The 22,824-nt window shown below is 46.6% G+C and overlaps 1 pseudogene; it reads right to left on the reverse strand.

The window, feature by feature from the left end:
• Positions 1-12,940: 12,940 nt before the first annotated feature.
• On the reverse strand, positions 12,941-22,272 carry LOC123493660 (uncharacterized; annotated as a pseudogene).
• Between the last annotated feature and the right edge of the window lie 552 nt (positions 22,273-22,824).

The following is a 22,824-nucleotide window of genomic DNA, read 5'->3' on the forward strand; positions in this document are numbered from 1 at the left end:
TCTTTATGACTAATGTTGAGTCCATGGATTATACGCACTCTCACCCTTCCACCATTGCTAGCCTCTCTAATACCGCTCACCTTTCGCCGCTATTGTACACCCACCATATACCTTCCTCAAAATAGCCATCATACCTACCTATTATGGCATTTCCATAGCCATTCCGAGATATATTGCCATGCAACTTTCCACCGTTCCGTTTATTATGACATGCTCCATCATTGTCATATTGCTTTGCATGATCATGTAGTTGACATCGTATTTGTGGCAAAGCCACCTTTATAATTCTTTCATACATGTCACTCTTGATTCATTCCATATCCCGGTACACCGCCGGAGGCATTCACATAGAGTCATATTTCGTTCTAAATATTGAGTTGTAATTCTTGAGTTGTAAGTAAATAAAAGTGTGATGATCATCATTATTAGAGCATTGTCCCAAGTGAGGAAAGGATGATGGAGACTATGATTCCCCCACAAGTCGGGATGAGACTCTGGACGAAAAGAAGAAGAAAAAAAGAAAAAAAAAGAGGCCATAAAAAGAGAGAAAAAGGCCCAAACAAAACAAAATGAGAGAAAAAGAGAGAAGGGACAATGTTACTATCCTTTTACCACACTTGTGCTTCAAAGTAGCACCGTGATCTTCATGATAGAGAGTCTCCTATGTTGTCACTTTCATTTACTAGTGGGAATTTTACATTATAGAACTTGGCTTGTATATTCCAATGATGGGCTTCCTCAAAATGCCCTAGGTCTTGTGAGCAAGCGAGTTGGATGCACACCCACTTAGTTTCTTTTGTTGAGCTTTCATACACTTATAGCTCTAGTGCATCCGTTGCATGGCAATCCCTACTCACTCACATTGATATCTATTGATGGGCATCTCCATAGCCCATTGATACGCCTAGTTGATGTGAGACTATCTTCTCATTTTTGTCTTCTCCACAACCACCATACTATTCCACATATAGTGCTATGTCCATGGCTCACGCTCATGTATTGCGTGAAAATTGAAAAAGTTTGAGAACATCAAAAGTATGAAACAATTTCTTGACTTGTCATCGGGGTTGTGCATGATTTAAATATTTTGTGTGATGAAGATAGAGCATAGCCAGACTATATGATTTTGTAGGGATAACTTTCTTTGGCCATGTTATTTTGAGAAGACATGATTGCTTTGTTAGTATGCTTGAAGTATTATTATTTTTATGTCAATATTAAACTTTTGTCTTGAATCTTTTGGATCTGAACATTCATGCCACAATAAAGAAAATTACATTGAGAATTATGCTAGGTAGCATTCCACATCAAAAATTCTGTTTTTATCATTTACCTACTCGAGTACGAGCAGGAATTAAGCTTGGAGATGCTTAATACGTCTCCAACGTATCTATATTTTTTTATTGTTCAATGCTATTATATTATCTGTTTTGGATGTTTAATGGGCTTTATTATGCACTTTTATATTATTTTTGGGACTAACCTACTAACCGGAGGCCCAGTGCAAATTGCTATTTTTTTTGCCTACTTCAGTGTTTCGCAGAAAAGGAATATCAAATGGAATCCAAACGGAATGAAACCTTCACGAGGATCGTTTTTGGAACAAACGCAATCCAGGAGACTTGGAGTGGACGTCAAGGAAGCAACGAGGCGGCCACGAGGTAGGAGGGCGCGCCCAAGGGGGGTAGGCGCCCCCCACCCTCGTGGGCCCCTCGTGGCTCCATCGACCTACTTCTTTCACCTATATATACTCATATACCCTGAAAACATCCAGGAGCACCACGAAACCCTATCTCCACCGCCGCAACCTTCTGTACCCGTGAGATCCCATCTTGGGGCCTTTTCCGGCGCTCCGCCAGAGTGGGAATCGATCACGGAGGGCATCTACATGAACACCATAGCCTCTCCGATGATGTGTGAGTAGTTTACCATAGACCTTTGGGTCCATAGTTATTAGCTAGATGGATTCTTCTCTCTCTTTGGATCTCAATAAAAGTTCTCCTTGATTCTCTTGGAGATCTATTCGATGTAATTCTTTTTGTGGTGTGTTTGTTGAGATCCAATGAATTGTGGGTTTATGATCAAGATTATCTATGAACAATATTTGATTCTTCTCTGAATTCTTATATGCATGATTTAATATCTTTGCAAGTCTCTTTGAATTATCAGTTTGGTTTGGCCTACTAGATTGATCTTTCTTGCAATGGGAGACGTGCTTAGCTTTGGGTTCAATCTTGAAGTGTCCTTTCCCAGTGACAGCAGGGGCAGCAAGGCACGTATTGTATTGTTGCCATCGAGGATGAAAAGATGGGGTTTATATCATATTGCTTGAGTTTATCCCTCTACATCATGTCATCTTGCCTAATGCGTTACTCTGTTTTTATGAACTTAATACTCTAGATGCATGCTGGATAGTGGTTGATGTGTGGAGTAATAGTAGTAGATGCAGAATCGTTTCGGTCTACTTGTCGCGGACGTGATGCCTATATACATGATCATGCCTAGATATTCTCATAATTATGCGCTTTTCTATCAATTGCTCGATAGTAATTTGTTCACCCACCGTAGATTATGCTATCTTGAGAGAAGACACTAGTGAAACCTATGGCCCCCGGGTCTATTTTCCATCATATTATTTTCCCGTCAACTAGCTATTTCTGTCACCGTTTATTTTGCAATCTTTACTTTCCAATCTATACAACAAAAATACCAAAAATATTTATCTTATTATCTTTATCAGATCTCACTTTTGCAAGTGGCCGTGAAGGGATTGACAACCCCTTTATCACGTTGGTTGCAAGGTTCTTGACTGTTTGTGCAGGTACGAGGGATTTCCGTGTAGTCTCCTACTGGATTGATACCTTGGTTCTCAAAAAATGAGGGAAATACTTACGCTACTTTGCTGCATTACCCTTTCCTCTTCAAGGGAAAACCAACGCATGCTCAAGAGGTAGCACCTCCCCTTGGGGCCACTGCACCACTTGGCAGCTTTCCTTGTCGCGCGCCGGCGCCCTGCGTGGCTGGTCGCGCCGTGGAGCCTCGCGACTTGGCTCGGGGACGACTCTTGCCTGGGAGGTGGAGGAGGCACACCGTGGGCCATGTCGCCCGCAAAAGGCGGTGGAGGTGGCAGTGAACGGGATAGTGCAGGGGCCTCTCCGGCCGCGCTGACAAGCTCGGCGATGCAGTCCAACCAGTCCCCGTAGAGGTCGTCGGTCGGGCGATAGCGCAGGAGCTCCCGTGCCATGAGCAATGCCGCCTACGCGTTCACCGGCCCGCGCCGAGCATGAGAAGACGAAGCTACCGCCAGAGTCACCGACGGATTGGCGGTGCGCCCATCGTGCTGCACAGAAGGCTGCAACGACGAAGCCTGCTGCTCATGGGCTACTGGGTCGGTGGCAGCGTTGGCCGCAGGCAATGGGGAACGACGGGGAGCGCCGTCGCCTGCAGGCGCTTTCTGGGCGACGCGGGCGGCGAGGGCGGCCCGGCGCTCAGCACGAACTCGACGAGCATAAGCCATGGGGACGGCAAAACGGGGGCGGATCGACTGGAGGAAGAGAGGCTGCGACGCACCCCTACCTGGCATGCCTAATTTCGGATTCCGGGCTCTGCAGACCCTAGATAGATTTGAACTCTGGGGTGCGTGTGAAGAACTCAACCTCCCCACTCTACCAACTCGTCGATCCCACGCCCTAGCTCGACGAACTGGAAGGAAATGGGACACATCAGTTTACCCTGGTTCGGGACACCTTGCGGTGTAAAACCCTAGTCCTGCTTTGTGGTGGATTAGCCTCAAGGTGGGTTGAAGATGAACTAGTACAATGGAAGAACAACCTGAGGAGGTGTGTTCTTGGGTGAGCTGGTGGGTGTGAGGATGGACTGGATCCGGGATCCCCTTCTATTGTGGTGGATAGGCTCTATTTATAGTGGCCTTGGTCCTCTTCCCAAATGAAGGCGGGAAGGGATCCCACAACAGCCAAATTCGAAGGGAGACAACTAGTACATCTTATCCTGACAAAAGGCAGTCTTCGCCTGCAAAGCTTCAGGTCATGACACCGTGGTGGGCTCGGCGATGACCTCAGTCCTGTCTTCCTGGCAGTCTTGGTCTTGTAGCATGGAAATGGAAACCTTTGGTTGATTCCTCAGGACTACGCGACTGCGATTGTCTCCTTAGCACCAAAGAGGAAACCTGCTGTACCGCGCTTGCTAGCGCCCACCTGGCCTTGGTCGTCATGGCTTGTGTCATTCGAACCTCATGAGGCGAGGGCTTGCATAGAAATCTCCACTCCTCTGGAGCCAGCCAGAGGAGGCCGCTCCTTCTGGGGGTCTTGACATCGTTCGCCTCACGAGGCTTGGCCCCTCGCGAGGGTCTTGTGTTGTTGGTGCTGAAGATGGGCCATACCAGGCTGTCGATGTAGCCACGCCGCGGGCCGCGGGGAGGCAAGTCTGCGTACCCTGGTTCCCAGAACGCCGACAGGTGCAGATGGGTCAATGCAGCACCCGCGGTCGAGGTGGATGGAGCAGCGCACTCGCCGCATCTCCTCCAACTGCCCCAACACCGCCAGAAGGCCACGCAGGGGACACGGTGCTGGAGTTCATCATCAAGCTGCGCGATCCTCTGCGCAGCCGACTGCGGCTCCCTCGCCCCTTCGCCAGGGTGATGGGGGTCAACCAGCCGCTCGGGTTGTGGCTGCGCATGAGCAGTTGCTGTAATGGTACTGTGTGGGTGAACATCGAGTTCCCCACGCCTCGCGTCATACTTCTCAGGTGGGGTTGGAAGACCTTGGCCCGCGCCCACTACCTTGTGGAAGGGCACGTCCTCCAATTCAAGTTGGTGGAGTCTAATATGCTCTCCATCAAGGTCTCCGGGCACCCAGCTCCTCGCCTTGGGTGCTACATGGAAAGCTCGGGTGATGATGAAAGCTCCTCCTCGAGCGACAGTAACAAGGAGGACACTGACGACGAAGATGGCAACGATGAGCCCCCGGTCATCAAGCATGAAGACGACGACTCGGACTCCGTTTGAACGTCGACCGCACCATCATCATCAGCTAGGCGCCGGCAGCACCATCATCTGCAGCTGGACCCCGGCAGAGCGATTTGCCAGGGGTGCTTGGCCTGGGCGTCACGCTTCCTCCAGCTGGACCCTGGCAGGCTTGTGGAGTCCGGCTTCATCTTCCCTACCGGTGTCCCTGCTGAGCCATGTCCCTCTGATCCTGGCAAGGCTGACCAGGGCATCACCTAGTCGCTCTCTCCATCTCCGGCCTCTTCTTACTTGTTGGGGAGGCGCCCTCTCGATTTTGTAAGACTGCGTCCCACTGGTCCTGAGGGGGTCAGGCTGGGCTTCTAGCCAGGCGCTCCTTTTGCCCTCTTTCCTTCTCAATGTAACTCATGGGAGGAGAGGGACAATAAAGGCATTATGGAGCACTTATTCTTTTTAAATCAAAAAATGTAGGCGCTTTCCAAATTTGAATCAAATTTGTGTAATCCTTCATCCATGTGGATACTCGTATGATTTGTACTTGTTTGTCCCACGCTATTTTGAAAAAGAACTTGTCGGATACTTGTACACGTATTTAGACATACCGAAGGATGAGCCCTCAATACCCTTTCGTGAGCAAAGTTTCCGGCAAAGCCTCTTGCCGGCCTTTAACGCAGCTACTATCAAACCTCGTTTAGTGAGCTCAAAAATGGGTTAGGAGCACGGATAAAGGTTGGTCCCTTACCAATCTCTCCAAACGCAGCTACAACCAACCTTGTCAAGTGGACTCAAATCAAGGACAGGAGCGCGAATGGTAGATGCGGCAAGCTTTCCTCGCATGGAAGTTTCTCATACATAAGTATTACATGGAGTGATGGGGAGTTACAAACAAAGTAAACTTATCTCTCTTTGTTGTGCTTGTTATCGTCTTACATAAGAAAGGGTTGCCAGGGACTGAATGCATGGGCTGGCTTGCTTCTATCCTCATCCCGGGGAAATTGCTCGTGAGGAACCCTTTTGTATTTACAAAGAGAGAAAGAGAAAAGGGGGAGAGCACAAGGCCCTTTACGGCATTTTCAGTCATCTTATCCGAAAACTAGTGTAATCACATTAAGATCATACTTAAGAAAACAAGAAATCATGCATGCAAGTTTTGTGAAAACGTTTTATTTTATTAAGCTATGCACAGAGCCTGCGCCTGGCTTTGTACAAAGGGTTACAAGTCTCGGAGACTATGCGTGTACAAAACAGGCTGTCGGGACAAGGCCCGGCAACCGTGCCTTACGGGTAGAACTTGCGAAGATGCTCAATATTCCATGAGTTTTTTGCATTGGGATGCCATCCTCGGTCTCCAGATGGACTATGCCAGGACAGGTGACACGTACTACCTGGTAAGGGCCTTCCCACTTCGGCATCAACTTGTTTGCACCCTTGGCGGACTGAACGCACCTAAGGACAAGGTCGCCTTGCTCAAGGCTCCGGGCGTGAACCCTGCGGTTGTGATAGTAGCGTAGGGCTTGCTGGTAACGTGCAGGACGCACAGCTGCCTGGAGACAATCCTCCTTGAGGAGCGTGGCATCGTCATGCCGCAGCTTCTCTTGCGCTACTTCATCGTAGGCAAGTACTCGACGTGACCCATATGTGAGTTTCATGGGGAGCACTGCTTCTGCACAATATATTAGGGAGAAGGGGGTCTGGCCAGTAGCTCGATTTGGTGTCGTTCTGACTAACAAAAGAACCACCAACACCTCATCAAGCCAGCGCATGCCGCATTTTCGTAACTTGTCACAGGTTCTTTTCTTGAGGCCATGCAGCACTTCAGCGTTCATCCTTTCATCCTGTCCGTTGCTCCTTGGATGGGCGAAGGAGGCGAAAGAGACCTTTCTCCCAAGGCTCTGGATGTACTACATGAAGGCGCGGCTCATGAATTGAGTGCCATTGTGGTGATCACCCTGTTGGGTACTCCAAAACGACACATCAATCCTTTAAAGAACTTGACAGCTGATTGCGCAGTCACATTACTCACTGGCTCTACCTCGGGCCACTTTGTTACGTGCAAGAATTCAAAGCCCCGGGTAGCATGGGGAAAGGGGCCCAAGATGTCGAGCCCCCGGACCGCGAAAGGCCAGGATAAAGGGATTGTTTGAAGGGCATGAGCAGGTTGATGAATGTTCTTGGAATGGAACTGGAATGCTTCACACGTAATGACGAGCTCAGTTGCATCCAGGAGGGCGGTGGGCGAGTAGAATCCTTGTCGGAAAGCTTTCCCGACAAGTGTTCTTGATCCTAGGTGCGAGCCACACACCCCTCCGTGTACCTCTGCCAACAGCGCTAGTCCATCTTCCCGGTTAATACATTTTAACTTCACACTATTCGGCCTCTTTCTGTACAAAGTGTCATCCACAAACTAATACATACTCGATTGGTGGGCCACCTTTTCAGATTCCTCTGAGTCATCAGGAAGTTCTCTTGTTTGCAGGAATTGGACTATGTGTTGCGCCCATGTCGGAGCCTGTGGCTCGACGACAAGGACTAAAGGCAGTTCCTCTATCGTGGGAGCGCTAACCTCAACAGCGAGAACTTGGGGTTCTGCTGGAGGATGCAGCTCACGAGCCAACATAAGGTTCCCCCCGGCAGCCTTCTCACCAGTGGATCTAGGGAGCTCTGCCAGGAAATGTCTGTCGGTGCTTAGTTTCCTTCTCTTTCTGGCCAATGTTGATGGAGAGACTGATGGTTGAGTCAGGTGGAGCACAAAAGTTCCTAGTTCCACAGGGAGCTTCTAGGCGGCACACTTGGACAGGTGATCTGCCATGCCGTTCTCCGCATGGGGTACGTGTTCTATTTGCAACCCATCAAAGTACCCTTCCAACTTTCTCACTTCTTCCACATATGCCTCCATCAACGGGCTCTAGTAATTCTTATTCACTTGTTTCACAATGAGCTGAGAATCACCACGAATGATTAGCTTCTTTATCCCCAATTCTATTGCAATCCTGAAAGTGCTAGTTATCTACTAGAGGGGGGTGAATAGGCGATTTTTATGAAAGTCTTCAAAACACGAGGTCTTTGAAGACAAACAATAGAAATGAACCTATTGATATGCAGTGGAAGATAGACTACACTAGACAAGCCATAGTCAAGTAAGCAATGTAGTGAAAGCACGAAGACAGTCAGCAGCTAAGTAGTATGGATCAGGATGGAAGACAGTATGAAGCCAAACACCAAATAGTCTTCACTCAGTGAAGTCAAACAGATCAGACAAGCAAGCAATGACTTCATGAAGACAAACTGTAAAGTAAAGGGAAGTGGAGGATAGAACCAGTTGCTTGGTGAAGACAAGGATTTGGTAGACCAGTTCCAATTGCTGTGACAACTGTACGTCTGGTTAGGGAGGCTGAGATTTAACTCAGAAGACCGTGTCTTCACCTTATTCCCCTTGAGCTAAGGACACCCAGTCCTCGCCCAATCACTCTGGTAAGTCTTCATGGTAGACTTCCAAACCTTCACAGACTTCATTCACTGGCAATCCACAATGACTCTTGGATGCTCAGAACACGACGCCTAACCGGCTAGAGGATTCACAGTCCTCAAGTGTAACAAGTCTTCAGGTCACGCGGACAGAAAGACTTCAGTGATGCCTAACACTCTTTGGCTCTGGGTGTTTTGGGCTTTGTCCTCGCAAGGATCTCCCTCTCAAATGCTTCGGAGGTGGGTTGCTCTCAAATGACAAAAGCTGTGCACTAACTCTGAGCATCCACCAATTTATGGTGTAGGGGGTGGGCTATTTATAGACAGGAGGCAACCCGACTTGATATGTCTGAAATGACCCTAGGTCACTAAGGAACCGACACGTGTCCAACGATTGGACTTCAAACACGCGCGGCAGCTTTACTTGGGCTACAAGCCAAGCTCACTCATCCAGCTCTGGATAAGATTTGCTCTCATTGTCTTCGCTCGAAGACATAGGATTTTGGTTGAGCATCACATCAGTCACTCTGACTTTGTTCACTTGGACCCCACTTAACAGCTCTGGAAAAGGCAACTACAAAACAACTATGTCTTTGCACTCCATAGTCTTCAAGTGAATGTCTTCACATGTCATAATCTTCGTCGTGAATGTCTTCAGGAACCACCATTGACTTCAATGTCTTCACACATTTTTAGGGGTCATCTCTAGGAGGTAAACCGAATCAATAAGGGACTACTACCTGTGTTATCCTGCAATTCTCACAAACACATTAGTCCCTCAACCAAGTTTGTCATCAATACTCCAAAACCAACTAGGGGTGGCACTAGATGCACTTACAATTTCCCCCTTTTTGGTGATTGATGACAAACTAGTTGAAGTTTTCAACAGGGGTAAAAGTATGTGAAAGTTAAGGATTAAGGTCATTGTCTTCAAAAGTTGCAAAAGGCTCCCCCTGAAGATGTGCATATAAGTAGTTTGCTTTTGAATGCAAATGCACATGGCAGGTTTTATTTCGTGGAGATCCTCTTCAATGTACGAAGACAATTCATCATGCATATATAAGAATAACGAAGATAATGACATGCATAATGAGAAATGGGCGTGTGCAGAATGACTTTATGCGGAATTTATCATCGCATCACAAAGTAGCAGACGACCATCAAGTTTAAGTGTTACAACTCAAGAGCCAAATAGTTTCAAAATGAGAGTTGTAAGAACTTAGCAAAAATAATGCAACCACCCATATGGACCCGCTTGAAGACTATCAACCTCATATGCTTCTCCCCCTTTTGTCAGTAATGACCAAAAAGATTTGAAGACATAGAGGCTCTACTCGTTCCCATTTGGAGTAGAAGATGGAGCAGGGTCAACGTTGGAGTTAGGTGGTGCAGACGGGCCTGACGCAGAATCATGATGCAGTGCAACCAAGGTTGGTGAAGTGGTGTCATCCTCTTCATCAACGACACTCGCAATAATAGTTGCAGCCGAAGACGAATGTTCAGAATCTTCAATAGATGGAGTGCAATGCCAGCTTGCATTTTGGGGAGGCCTGGAGTCAAACTTGAAGCTCTCTGTGAAGCCATCTTCACGAAGATCATCTTCAAAGCAGAGCAAAGTCAGGCTCTTCCAGGACCGCCTACAGGCTTCATGAGCAACAAATGAGTTTTTGGTGGCCAAGTTGCGAATGCGATTAATATCCACCAAGAGACTCTGCATCTGATGCTTCAACCAGTCATGATGCCTATCTTGCTTTTGATGTAAAGCCACTAGAAGCTAACGGTCGTTGAGGACACAAGGACGCTTCTGAGGCCTTTGAGCAATGGTGCTGGCAGTGGCTTCAGTATTAGCTCGGTGCGGCATACGCAAGTTGCCAGCCAGAGGGTAAGCAGGAGTTGCAGCATTGGGCACATGAATCCCTTCAATTGGCTGCGTGAAGCTCTGGAATTGTGCATTCTGAAGGTGGAGTGGCTTCTTTGCTGGCTCAGGGTAGATGGCTTCAATAGACATATCAACATCAGGCAGAAAGACAATGTGGCTGCGCGCTGAGGGTTGATAGTCGACGGTTGAATGAAGCTTGATCAAGCGCATCACCCATGGAGCATAGAATTTCAGGCCAAATAGATCAATCCCAGAAGCAGCAAGCTATTAGATAAAGAAATCCTGAGTGTTGAATCTGATGCCATTGACTATATAGAAAACCAATGTCTTCGTGGTGCCTTCAAGTTTAGCTTCAGAGGAATTGCCTTTGATAGGTCAGAGAGTATGCCTCAGAATATGATATACTATGCGTGGCAAGTACTCAAGGTCCTTACCAAAGAATTCCTTGGGTATTCGGCGTCATGGGGCAATGGCTTCATCATGCTCAGCATTTGGCTCATGTTGGGCTCTGGCTTCTTGAAAATGCTTTGCAGCTCGTTCTGATGAAGCTGACAACTAGGTTCGTAGAGCTCACCTGGAGTGGGCAGGGAAGTAAGCTCAATGATATCCTGAGCTTTGGCTTCATGATGAACATCATCTGTCATCCACTTAAGGACCCAAGTCTTCGGATCCCTGTTGTAACCTCGAATGTGTAGTGTAGCATAGAACTGCAGCAGAAGCTCTTCATTCCAATGTTCCTTGTCAGTCACAAAAGGCAGAAGACCAACGTCCCTAAAGTAGTCAAGGGCTTCCTCAAGGCATGGCAGCCCAGCCATAGCATCACAATCAAGACGCTTATGCGGAAAAATCCAATCTTGGTTGTATAGGATACAAGAGTAATAGCTTCGCTGCTGATGGCTCCAAAACCTGTCAGAGGAGATCTTGGACTTCATGTACGAGTTCTTGGCGCTGTCAAAGAATGTAGTGTGCTCTCTGAAGTTGACCACGCTGAATGAGCCCTGTGTTGTGGCAGCACTTGGAAGAACCTGAGGCCTCTGCTCCACATGATAATCATATTGTGGCCCGGGAGCAGTGGGTGGAACCATGATGGGCCATCTAACAGTCACCAACTCACCACGATTGAACGTGTGTTCCATAGTATGAGGCCTTGCTGGAGGAACGGCGTCATCAGATATGATTGGCGTCACAAGGGTGTCAGTAGTCACATTGGCTTTGGGCTCCACATTATCTTCAGCCATGACAGAGTCATTGGCTTCAGTGGCGTTGTCGGTGGCAGCCTCATTGTTTTCAACCTCCATCTATTCAACAACTGGAGGGTCGGGCACGATCACATTCTCTTCAAGAATGACTGGATCACTACCAGGGGGTGTGGCTTCTCTTTCATCTCCTTTCTCTTCTTATTTTTCTTCTTCGGCTGATGATGCCCGAATGTCTTCAGTAGCTTTGGCTTCAGACTCAGAGGCAGACGCAGAAGTGGTGGCTTCAGGAAACACTTGATGTGCTACTGAGCTAGTATGTTGCACTTTCTCTTCTGGAATGCTTGACATGGAGACATGTGGCCTGAGGCCTTTGCGAAGCCTGCGGAATGCTGGCGATGCCTTTGGAGAGGGAGTGGTCTGTTCCATGTAGTTGTCATCATCAAGCACCAGAGTGGTGACTTGAGCTGGTGGAGTATGGGGTGTCTCATCTTGCATAGGGTGTCTTGTTGTTGTCGGTCAGCCCATGAGTCATCTTGAGCAACTAGTGTCAAAGGACGACCAATGCTAATAAGTTCAATGCTCGTGAGAGCAGGCGATGATATCGACTGGGGCTCGAGCCGAGGAAGGACTTAATCATCATTTACATTGTCTTCACGACCAATGTCTTCAGCTACCTTGGGATTAACAGCTGGAACTTGTTCACTTGCTTGAGCCTCTGTGGAAGCAGGCTCATGAATCACCAGGCGGCGTTCTTGGTTGGTAGAGGCAGGGAGAGCAACAGAGATGCGTTCAATGATGAGGGGCTCTGGGGCGGTAGCACGCTCTTTCTTTGAAGACTTTGGAGCCTTAGTCTTCAGCTTCTTTTTGGAGGGAGCATCATCAGAGGTGTCCTTGAGCTTCCTCTTCCTGGCTTTGGCTTCGGCTTGCCTTGTCTTCTTCATTTCAGAAGTTGCTGAGGGGACCTTTGGCTTCAAGCCAGTCATGCTAGCAGGGAAGACTATGCTTGGTCATTCTTGCCGTTGAGCTTTAGGTGTGGCTTCAGCAGACTTCTTCTTTTGTTTGGCAGCCATTCGGGGGTCGATGCTAGGACGCCCAAGAGCCTTTCTCTTTTCAGCTTCATTGTGCGCTTGCACACATTTCTGCGCATAGTACTTCATGTGCTCGCGTGAGCCTTTGGCTTCTTCACGCTTCTTGTTGAACTCTGCCTTGAGATCATGCATCATCTTCTTGAAGATTTGCACATTAGCCACACTGAGCTTCGCCATGTGCTTCTTGAAGTGTGCCTTCTCATAATCAATCTTGTTCTTGAGCTCGACGATTTTCTAAGCCAAGGCCACTTCATTGGCAATGGCTTTGTGAAACGTGACGCTGATGTCCACTGGCAGCTGCAGATCATCAAATTTGATGCTTTGGTCCTCAAAACAATTCATCAATGAAGTTGTTCAGAATATCAGCATCAAAGAGAGGCAGATCTTGAAAGATCTCTGCCTCTTGCTTGGTCTTGATCAGCATCTCTAGAGCTTCATCACCAAGATCTTCATCACTGGAAAGATCAATGTTGTGGTCTTCATTGCGTAGAATGGCAGCAGGAGTCAGGTCATGCCCTGAAATCTTCTTGGGCTTCTTGGTCTTCTTAGTCTTCTTGGAGACACGAGACAAGTCTTTAGCCTGGACACTGGGTTTAGGAGGTGCAGTCATCAATGGCTTCACAGTCGAAGCTGTTGGTGCAACAGAGGGCTTTGAAGCTTTTGACTTCTTTTTCTTCTGCTTTGGTGGTGCAGGTGCATCTTCAGAGTCTGCATCATCAGCAAATTGATCCACCGTGGCCCTCTGAGCAGCAATGTGGGAGAGGAGCCCATCGAAGCTAGTGAAGGGACCAATGACATTAGGATTGGCATCACGTGTGCCATCAGGCCTTGGAGCAGACGGGCCAGGGTTGAAGTGGAGTCCAAGCTCCTTCCTGTTCTTGGCAGTAGACTCCTTTGCGAACTGAAAGTTGCACTTGAAGAGATTGTCATCACGACACCATAGAAGAGACGATGGGTCGGCATTTTCTGGAAGAGGTCCTCGGACCATGCAAGGATAGAAGCCTTGGGAAATAGCTTCAGGCTTCGACTTAGGTTGCAGATTCTTGTACAGAATATCACCCCACAGGCGCTTGATAGTGTTCTTCTTAGCATATTCAGGTGTGACGAAGTTATACTTGAACAACTTTTCAGCCCAATATCTTCGAATCCATTGGATTCTAGTCTTGCGCTAATTGTAGTTCTCTTCAGGATCTATCTTGTACATCTCAAATAGATCGGGAGACAGATCCAGAGCAGTATTGCCACGGCGCTGCCTGCCACCTTTCCTTGTAGATTTCTCAGAAGCCATAATATTCAGACAGAGAGGCTTCAAAAATGTGAAAGGCTTTCGTCTACTTGTAAAACAAGAACTGGCTTCAGGGGACTCAATGTGATGATGTAAGAATTCTGCAAATGAATGCAGACTATGAGAACCAAGGGATTCTCCCACGGACATGTACCGGTGACAGCATTAGAGATGCGAGGGAAGGGGAAGAGGTCATATGCATTTTCAGAAGATTTTGAACATAAATCAGTTTGAAGACATTGACCTCATAGTGCGAAGACATTCACTTATTTGAAGTGAGTTGGTTCCAGATTTGTACGAATCCATGAATAAGTACAAGTGAGGAATCTAACTAGTTATGAAGCATAAGTGAATATACTTTGCAAGATATGAGATTCAGAAAGAGATAGATCCAAATTTGTAAGTGTAGAAACCACTTTTGGCTGAAAGTGGATGGATTTGACAGATCAAAAAGGCTGTAAAAATGAGATTTATTTACCACAGACGAACTGCTAGACGAGGCAGAAGGGAGGCCGAGTAGTCCAATCTCCTGCACCCTAACTTGGGGGCGGAAGACACCTACGGCAGCGGCGGAGAAGACGAGGTTCGCGGATGGCATGAGGACGGCGTCGAAGAGGTCGCGACAGCTAAGCGCTTCATCTCTGGCGTCGACGCGAGCTAGTGGTGGCGCTAGGGTTTGAGCGAGATGGCGAGGTAGAAGAGGGAATAATGACCGCGCTGGATGTGTATTTATAAGGTGAAGGGTTGCACAGCGCAATTACACAGGTGCCCCTGGCGGTTCACATCTGAGGGACACATGGCATGCATGCAACTCATTGAAAGTTGTTCCATGTTCCCACGCACGTCTGGTTTGTCGGGTGGTCGTTCTGGCGTCTCCGGTATTCAGGCAAAAGAGATATTGCATTAAAAGTAGGTTTAAATGCGTGTCTCTGTATCTTCAGCTGACAAGGACGCAGTGAAGACATTTGACACGTTTCAACAGAATGCATATGACTAGATAGACAGAATTTGAGGAAGAAGCACAGAAGGGATTAGGGTCCGATCACATTCACTTAGTTCAGAAAATGGGAAGTTTGAAGACATAGCTATAAGTGAATGTTGTAGAGGACATAACACACACACACACACACATATATATATATATGTATGTATATACATCAGAAAAGACCAAATCGACATGTGAAGATAAACCTTGAAGTCAAAGCAATGTTGAAGACAAACCAAATGCGAAGATAATGCAATCATGACGCCAAATGAAAATCTTCGAGAAAGTTTGGTGGTGGCGTTACCCACCGTATAGAAAGTATTAGACCCAGGCACGACGCACAATTAGCATGGCGCTCCGAAGTCAAATTCCGCGTTAATGTATTCACACATAGAGGGTAAGTCTTCATTGATTGAAGATATACGTTACTTTGTGTGTTGCACATCTAAGTCATCAACATGCATAAGCGTTAGGATGTGTGTCCAATCACAGGACATTTGAGGATTCTCAGATATTTAGCTCACACCGCAGCTCGCAAAACCTTTTCTCATCCAAGGGCTTTGTGAATATATCTGCCAATTGCTCTTCAATGTTGACGTGAATGATATCAATGTCTTCCTTCATGACATGATCTCTGAGAAAGTGATGACGGATCTGAATGTGCTTTGTCTTCGAGTGCTGAACTGGGTTGTTGGCAATCTTGATGGCGCTTTCATTCTCGCAGTAGAGTGGAACATGCTTCAGGTGGATGCCATAGTCCTTGAGAGTTTGCTTCATCCATAGAAGCTGAGCGCAGCAAGATCCAGCAGCAATGTATTCGGATTCAGCAGTGGAGAGTGATACACAGTTCTGCTTCTTTGAAGACCAACAGACAAGTGATCGTCCAAGAAAATGACATGTGCCTGATGTGGACTTGCGATCAACCTTATCACCAGCATAATCAACATCTGAGAATCCAACTAGATCAAACTCTGATCCCTTTGGATACCATAGTCCTAGTGTTGGGGTGTAAGCCAAATATCGAAGAATTCGCTTCACAGCTAAGTGATGTGATTCCTTTAGTGTCGCTTGGAATCGGGCACACATGCAAATGCTAATCATTATATCAGGCCTAGATGCACAGAAGTAGAGTAAAGAACCAATCATGGAGCGGTATACCTTTTGATCGAACTCTTTACCATTGTCATCGGGGCCCAATTGGCCTTTGGTTGGCATTGGCGTCGTGTACCCTTTGCAGTCTTGCATTCCAAACTTCTTCAGGCAATCTTTGAGGTATTTTTCTTGTGATATGAAGATGCCATTTCTCTGCTAACGGATTTGAAGACCAAGGAAGAATTTAAGCTCACCCATCATGGACATCTGATATTGCTCTTGCATCATATGCCCAAACTCATCATTGTATCTCTTCTCAGTGCAGCCAAAGATAATGTCATCCACATAGATTTGGCATACAAACAGTTCACCATCATATGTCTTCGTGAATAGAGTGGGATCTAGGGAACCAGGTTTGAAGCATTTGCTCTTCAGGAAGTCTTTGATTGTGTCATACCAAGCGTGAGGGGCTTGTTTGAGGCCATACAGTGCCTTGTTGAGCTTGTATACCATGTCAAGACGCTTTGGGTCTTCAAAACCAGGTGGTTGTGCAACATACACTTCTTCAATTTTGCCATTGAGAAAGGCACTCTTTACATCCATTTGGTATAGAAGAATGTTGTTGTGGTTAGCATAGGCTAGCAGTATGCGAATGGCTTCAAGCCTAGCCATGGGAGCAAAGGTTTCATCGAAGTCAATCCCTTCAACTTGTGTGTAACCTTGAGCAATGAGACGAGCCTTGTTTCTGACAACTTGACCATCCTCATCTTGTTTGTTGTGATAGATCCATTTGGGGCCGATGATATTGTGCTTGCGAGGGTCTGGACGCTTAACTAGCTCCCATACATTGTTCAGCTCAAACTGTTGAAGCTCTTCTTGCATAGCTTGAATCCATTCAGTTTCCATGAAGGCTTCATCAACTTTCTTGGGTTCAGATATAGAGACAAATGCAAAGTGCCCACAGAAATTTGCTAGCTGTGTTGCTCTTGAACGGGTGAGTGGACCAGGTGCATTTATGCTATCAATAATCTTCTCAATCTGGACTTCATTTGCAACACGAGGATGAACTGGACGAAGATTTTGCCCTTGCTTATCATTGTCTTCATCTTCAGCATTGGCTTCAGGCTGAGCAGTGTCTTCATGCTGATTAGGTGCAGAAATGATGATTCCCTCTTCAGCATGTTCCTCTGAAGGTATGATTTCTCCAGTACCCATAAGCTTGATAGATTCACTTGGTGTAGCTTCATCTAGCACATTTGGCAAGTTCTCTCTTTGTAAGCCGTTAGTCTCATCGAACCGCTCATCCACAGTTTCAACCACTTTGTAGTGAAAGAGGTTTATGTAGGAGTGTGAATGCTTTCCGTAGCCAAGCATAAAACCTTCATGTGCTTTCGGTGCAAATTTTGAAGTGTGATGCAGATCCTTGATCCAGGACCTAGCACCAAATACTCTGAAATAGCTGACGTTTGGCTTCTTACCATTCAGGAGTTCATATGATGTCTTCTTTAGGAACTTGTGAAGATAAACATGGCTAATGACGTGCATGCAGTATCAATAGCTTCAGGCAAGAATTTCCTTGGAGTCTTGTACTCATCGAGCATCGTTCGTGCCATCTCAATGAGGGTTCTGTTCTTGTGCTCCACGATGCCATTTTGCTGAGGTGTGTATGGAGCAGAGAACTCATGTGTGATGCCCAATGTATCAAGATAAGTGCCGAGGCTGGTGTTCTTGAATTATGTGCCGTTGTCACTTCTGATGTGCTTGATCTTGATCCCATAGTTGACCATGGCACGATTGGCGAATCGTCTGAAGAAATCCTGCACTTTAGTATTGTGGAGAATTATGTGCACCCATGTATAACTTGAGTAATCATCAACAATGACGAAACCATAGAGGCATGCAGTTGTAGAAGAGTAGAGTAGTGAGTAGGGCCAAATAAGTCCATGTGAAGCAGCTCAAAGGGACGTGTCGTCGTCATGATTGTCTTCGAGGGATGCTTGGCCCTAGTCATCTTTCCGGCTTCGCAGGCACCGCATAGATGATCTTTCTTGAACTTGACGCCCTCGATGCCTATGACATGCTTCTTCTTTGTGCGAGTGTGTAAGTTCCTCATGCCGTCATGCCCTAGCCTCTGATGCCAGAGCCAGCACTCTGAAGCTTTTGCTAGAAGACATACGGCCAGTTGTGGTCCTGCGGAGAAATCCACCATATACAGATCATCTTTTTGATACCCTTCGAAGACTAGAGATTTGTTAGATTCCATAAACACAAGGCAACGATATTTTCCAAATATCACAATCATGTTCAGATCACAAAGCATTGAGACAGACATTAAGTTGAAACCAAGGGATTCAACAAGCATCACTTTATCCATGTGATGATCCTTTGAGATTGCAACTCTACCTAGGCCCAATACCTTGCTTTTACCAGTGTCAGCAAATGTGATGTGACTCTTGTCAGATGGATGTAGGGTTGAATCCATAATAAGACTTTAACCAGTCATGTGGTTAGTGCATCCACTGTCCATAATCCACTCAGAAGCCTTTGGTGTCATACCCTACAATGCAGTTTGGGGGATAGGCTTCACAAAGAGAAGTGTGAAGCATGAACATTTGACGAACAAGAATACTATCAAAGTTCATATCCTTGTTAGGGTAGATAGGATGGATGTCAGGAAATCCCGGGACGAAATACATATTAAGATCATTTTGGTATTTTATCTTGCGTCCCACAAGATGTTTTAGGTCCCCGGCATAAGCATCAGAAGCCTTTGATTTTCGGCTGGAGACCTTTCCCTGCAAAAGAGAGTTATTTTTTTAACCACCCACATTTTCAGGGGTGGCTTAGAAGCAATGAGTCTAAGTGCAGCATCTAAGAACTTTGGCCTTGGAGCCCTAGCAAATAGCCTTGCAGGAGGTGAATAATACTCATAAGAATAAGCAGAAAAGTTCTTGGTCTTATGAACATAGCGGTTTGATGAAACACGCTCATATTCATAAGTCTGAGTATGGTTTCCCTGCAAAACATTGGCGTTAGGGTGGCCCTGGTGGGTCCTCTGTCTGTATGAAGCCTTTGGGTCATATGAAGCCTTTGGTCTGGGGTTTGTCTTCTTCCCAGGTGGTGTCATGATGACACTCACAGGAAGCTTCTCAAGACAACTTTTGGGCACCCAGATCTTCTTCAAAGGTGGTCCATTCCTGCAGTTAGTACCAATATACCTGGCAAACACTTCACCATTCTGATTTTTGAACAGTTTATAATTTGCATCAAAGGGTTCATCAATGATAATCGGGTTAGCGCAAGTGAAGACAGATAAGGTGGATGGGTCCACTGAAGGTCCCTTTGCAGCAACCCATGTAGTTTTGGGGTACTGCTCGGGCTTCCAGTATGAACCATCAACATTCATTTTCCTCTCGAACCCAACACCCTCTTTCCTAGGGTTTTGGTTCAGAATCTGTTTCTTGAGGACATTACACAGTGTTTGATGCCCTTTGAGGCTTTTGTACATCCCTGTTTCAAGCAAAGTCTTCAACCTAGCATTCTCATCAGCAATAGTAGTGGTGTCCTCAGAAGAGGGGTTAGTTACCACATCAGCAGTTGAAGATATTGCAACAGTAGCAGCAGTAGAACATTCAGCAACAGAGACAACATCATCCCGCTCAAGACATTTTAAACAGGGTGGCTCAAAACCTTCCTGAGCGAAACTGGTCTGTTGAGCGCGAAGTGAATCATTCTCCTTTTGAAGATCTTCATGAGATGCTCTCAGATTCTCAAGTTCTTGCTTCCTTTGAATATAATCATAGGAAAGCTTTTCATTAGCGGCTGGGAGAGTTTCATGACGACTTTCAAGTTCTTTGTACTTAACGTGAAGATTTTTAATGTCTTCAATGAAGGACTGAGTTCGATTCATTTCCGCGTACAACAGGTCATCGCTTTTGTCTAGCAACTTTTGAATATGTTCCATAGTAGTTTGTTGTTCAGTTGCAATTTTAGCAAGTGTTTTGTAGCTAGGTTTGGATTCACACTCAGAGTTATCTTCATTGGATGGTTGAAAGTAAGCATCGCGTGAGTTTACCTTGGCACCACGTGCCAAGAAGAAGTAGGTCGGAGAAGATGGCTCGGGTTCGGGAGTCATTGTTTTGAGCGACTCTTTGAATTCAAGGAACCAGGGATCCTGACATGTTCGATGACCTTCATACACATCGTAGATCCGGTCCCATATAAGCTTTGCATTGCAGAGATGCATAATGCGCCTGAACTCATCTCTGGACAGGTAGGAGCATATAACAGCCTTCGCCTTGATATCCAGAAGAGTATATTTCTGAATATCGTCAGCATGCCTCATCTTGCATAAATCGGTGAGATCAATCTTCGTGACAGTCCAAAGCTCACTGTCCATCGCAAGGAGGTGCTTCCTCATCATAGCCTTCCATCTGAGATAATCATGACCATCAAAAATAGGGCACGCGGTGGAGACCTTGATTATCCTTATAGTCGACATAGCTAAAACTCCAGGTGGTTAAACCAAATCACACAGAACAAGGGAGCACCTTGCTCTGATACCAATTGAAAGTGCTAGTTATCGACTAGAGGGGGGTGAATAGGCGATTTTTATGAAAGTCTTCAAAACACGAGGTCTTTGAAGAAAAACAGTAGAAATGAACCTATTGATATGCAGCGGAAGATAGACTACACTAGACAAGCATAGTCAAGTAAGCAATGTAGTGAAAGCACGAAGACTATCAGCAGCTAGGTAGTATGGATCAGGATGGAAGACGGTATGAAGCTAAACAGTAAATAGTCTTCACTCAGTGAAGTCAAACAGATCAGACAAGCAAGCAATGACTTCACGAAGACAAACTGTAAAGTAAAGGGAAGTGGAGGATAGAACCAGTTGCTTGGTGAAGACAAGGATTTGATAGACCAGTTCCAGTTGTTGTGACAACTGTACGTCTGGTTAGGGAGGCTGAGATTTCACTCAGAAGACCGCGTCTTCACCTTATTCCCCTTGAGCTAAGGACACCCAGTCCTCGCCCAATCACTCTGGTAAGTCTTCAAGGTAGACTTCCAAACCTTGACAGACTTCGTTCACTGGCGATCCACAATGACTCTTGGATGCTCAGAACGCGACGCCTAACCGGCTGGAGGATTCACAGTCCTCAACTGTAACAAGTCTTCAGGTCACGCGGACAGAAAGACTTCAGTGATGCCTAACACTCTTTGGCTCTGGTTGTTTTGGGATTTGTCCTCGCAAGGATCTCTCTCTCAAATGCTTTAGAGGTGGGTTGCTCTCAAACGACAAAAGCCGTGCACTAACTCTAAGCAGCTAGCAATTTATGGTGTAGGGGGTGGGCTATTTATAGCCAGGAGTCAACCCGACTTGATATGTCTGAAATGACACTGGGTCACTAAGGAACCGACACGTGTCCAACGGTCGGATTTCAAACACACGGAGCAGCTTTACTTGGGTTACAAGACAAGCTGACCCATCCAGCTCTCGATAAGATTTGCTCTCATTGTCTTCGCTCGAAGACATAGGATTTTGGTTGAGCATCACATTAGTCACTCTGACTTTGTTCACTTGGACCCCACTTAATAGTACGGTGGTTCCTATGACTCAACAAAGAAGAAAAGGCAACTACAAAACAACTATGTCTTCACACTCCATAGTCTTCAAGTGAATGTCTTCACATGTCATAATCTTCGTCGTGAATGTCTTCAGGAACCACCATTGTCTTCAATGTCTTCACACATTTTTAGGGGTCATCTCTGGTAGGTAAACCGAATCAATAAGGGACTACTACCTATGTTATCCTGCAATTCTCACAAACACATTAGTCCCTCAACCAAGTTTATCATCAATACTCCAAAACCAACTAGGGGTAGCACTAGATGCACTTACAAATCCTTAGGCCGGCAAGGAGCCCCTCTCACTCTGCCATGTTATTGGTAGTATCCTCACGAAGGAAGTGCATCTGGATGACATAGTTGAGGTGCTCTCCGGTGGGTGCGACAAGTAGCACTCCAGCCCCGCGTCTTGCAGCGAGAAGGCACCATCAAAGTACATGATCCACTCCTTAGGGTCCTCCTTGCCGGGGAGCACTGTTTCCGGCACCTCTTCGTCAGGCGTTCGCGTCCATTCTGCAACGAATTCTGTAAGTGCTCTGTTTTGGATAGTTGCAGTGCTTTCAAACTTCAAAGCAAAACTTGACAGCTCCAGTGCCCATTCCACTATCCTGCCGGTAGCCTTGGGATTCCTCAGAATGCATCGCAACGGGAGGCGGGTGACAACTATCATCTCGTGTGCTTGGAAGTAATGGCGCAATTTCCTCGAGGCCATGAGGAGGCCGAAGATCAACTTTTGCACCCTAGAGTACCTTGACCTAGCTCCCTGCAGGAGGAGCTAACAAAGTAAACTGGTCGCTGGCTCGCTGCACCATTTTCTTCCTTCCTGACGCCTTCTGATTATTAGCATCTACTTGTGTCCCTCCTTCCTTATCAACACCAGGCCCTGCCGGGGATAGGTTTGGCTCATCACTGGGCAACTATGCAGCTTCTGCCTCTTCGTTACCCACTTCCCTCTGCGCCACCAACGCAACACAAACCACTTGATTTGTTGCTGCTAAGTACAGCAACAACGACTCTTGTGGTCTAGGCGCGACCAAGGTTGGTGCGGAGGAAAGGTAGGTTTTTAAATCCCGCAATGCAACCTCTGCCTCCGGGGTCCATTTCATTGGTCCTGCTTTCTTCAAGATTTTGAAGAACAATGAGGCGCACTCAGTGGACTTCAAATGAACCAGCTCAGCGCAGCAACACAGCCAGCCAGATGACTCACATCCTTGACGGTTTT

Source organism: Aegilops tauschii, chromosome 4, assembly GCF_002575655.3.
Source record: "Aegilops tauschii subsp. strangulata cultivar AL8/78 chromosome 4, Aet v6.0, whole genome shotgun sequence".
Classification (NCBI taxonomy): Eukaryota; Viridiplantae; Streptophyta; class Magnoliopsida; order Poales; family Poaceae; genus Aegilops; species Aegilops tauschii.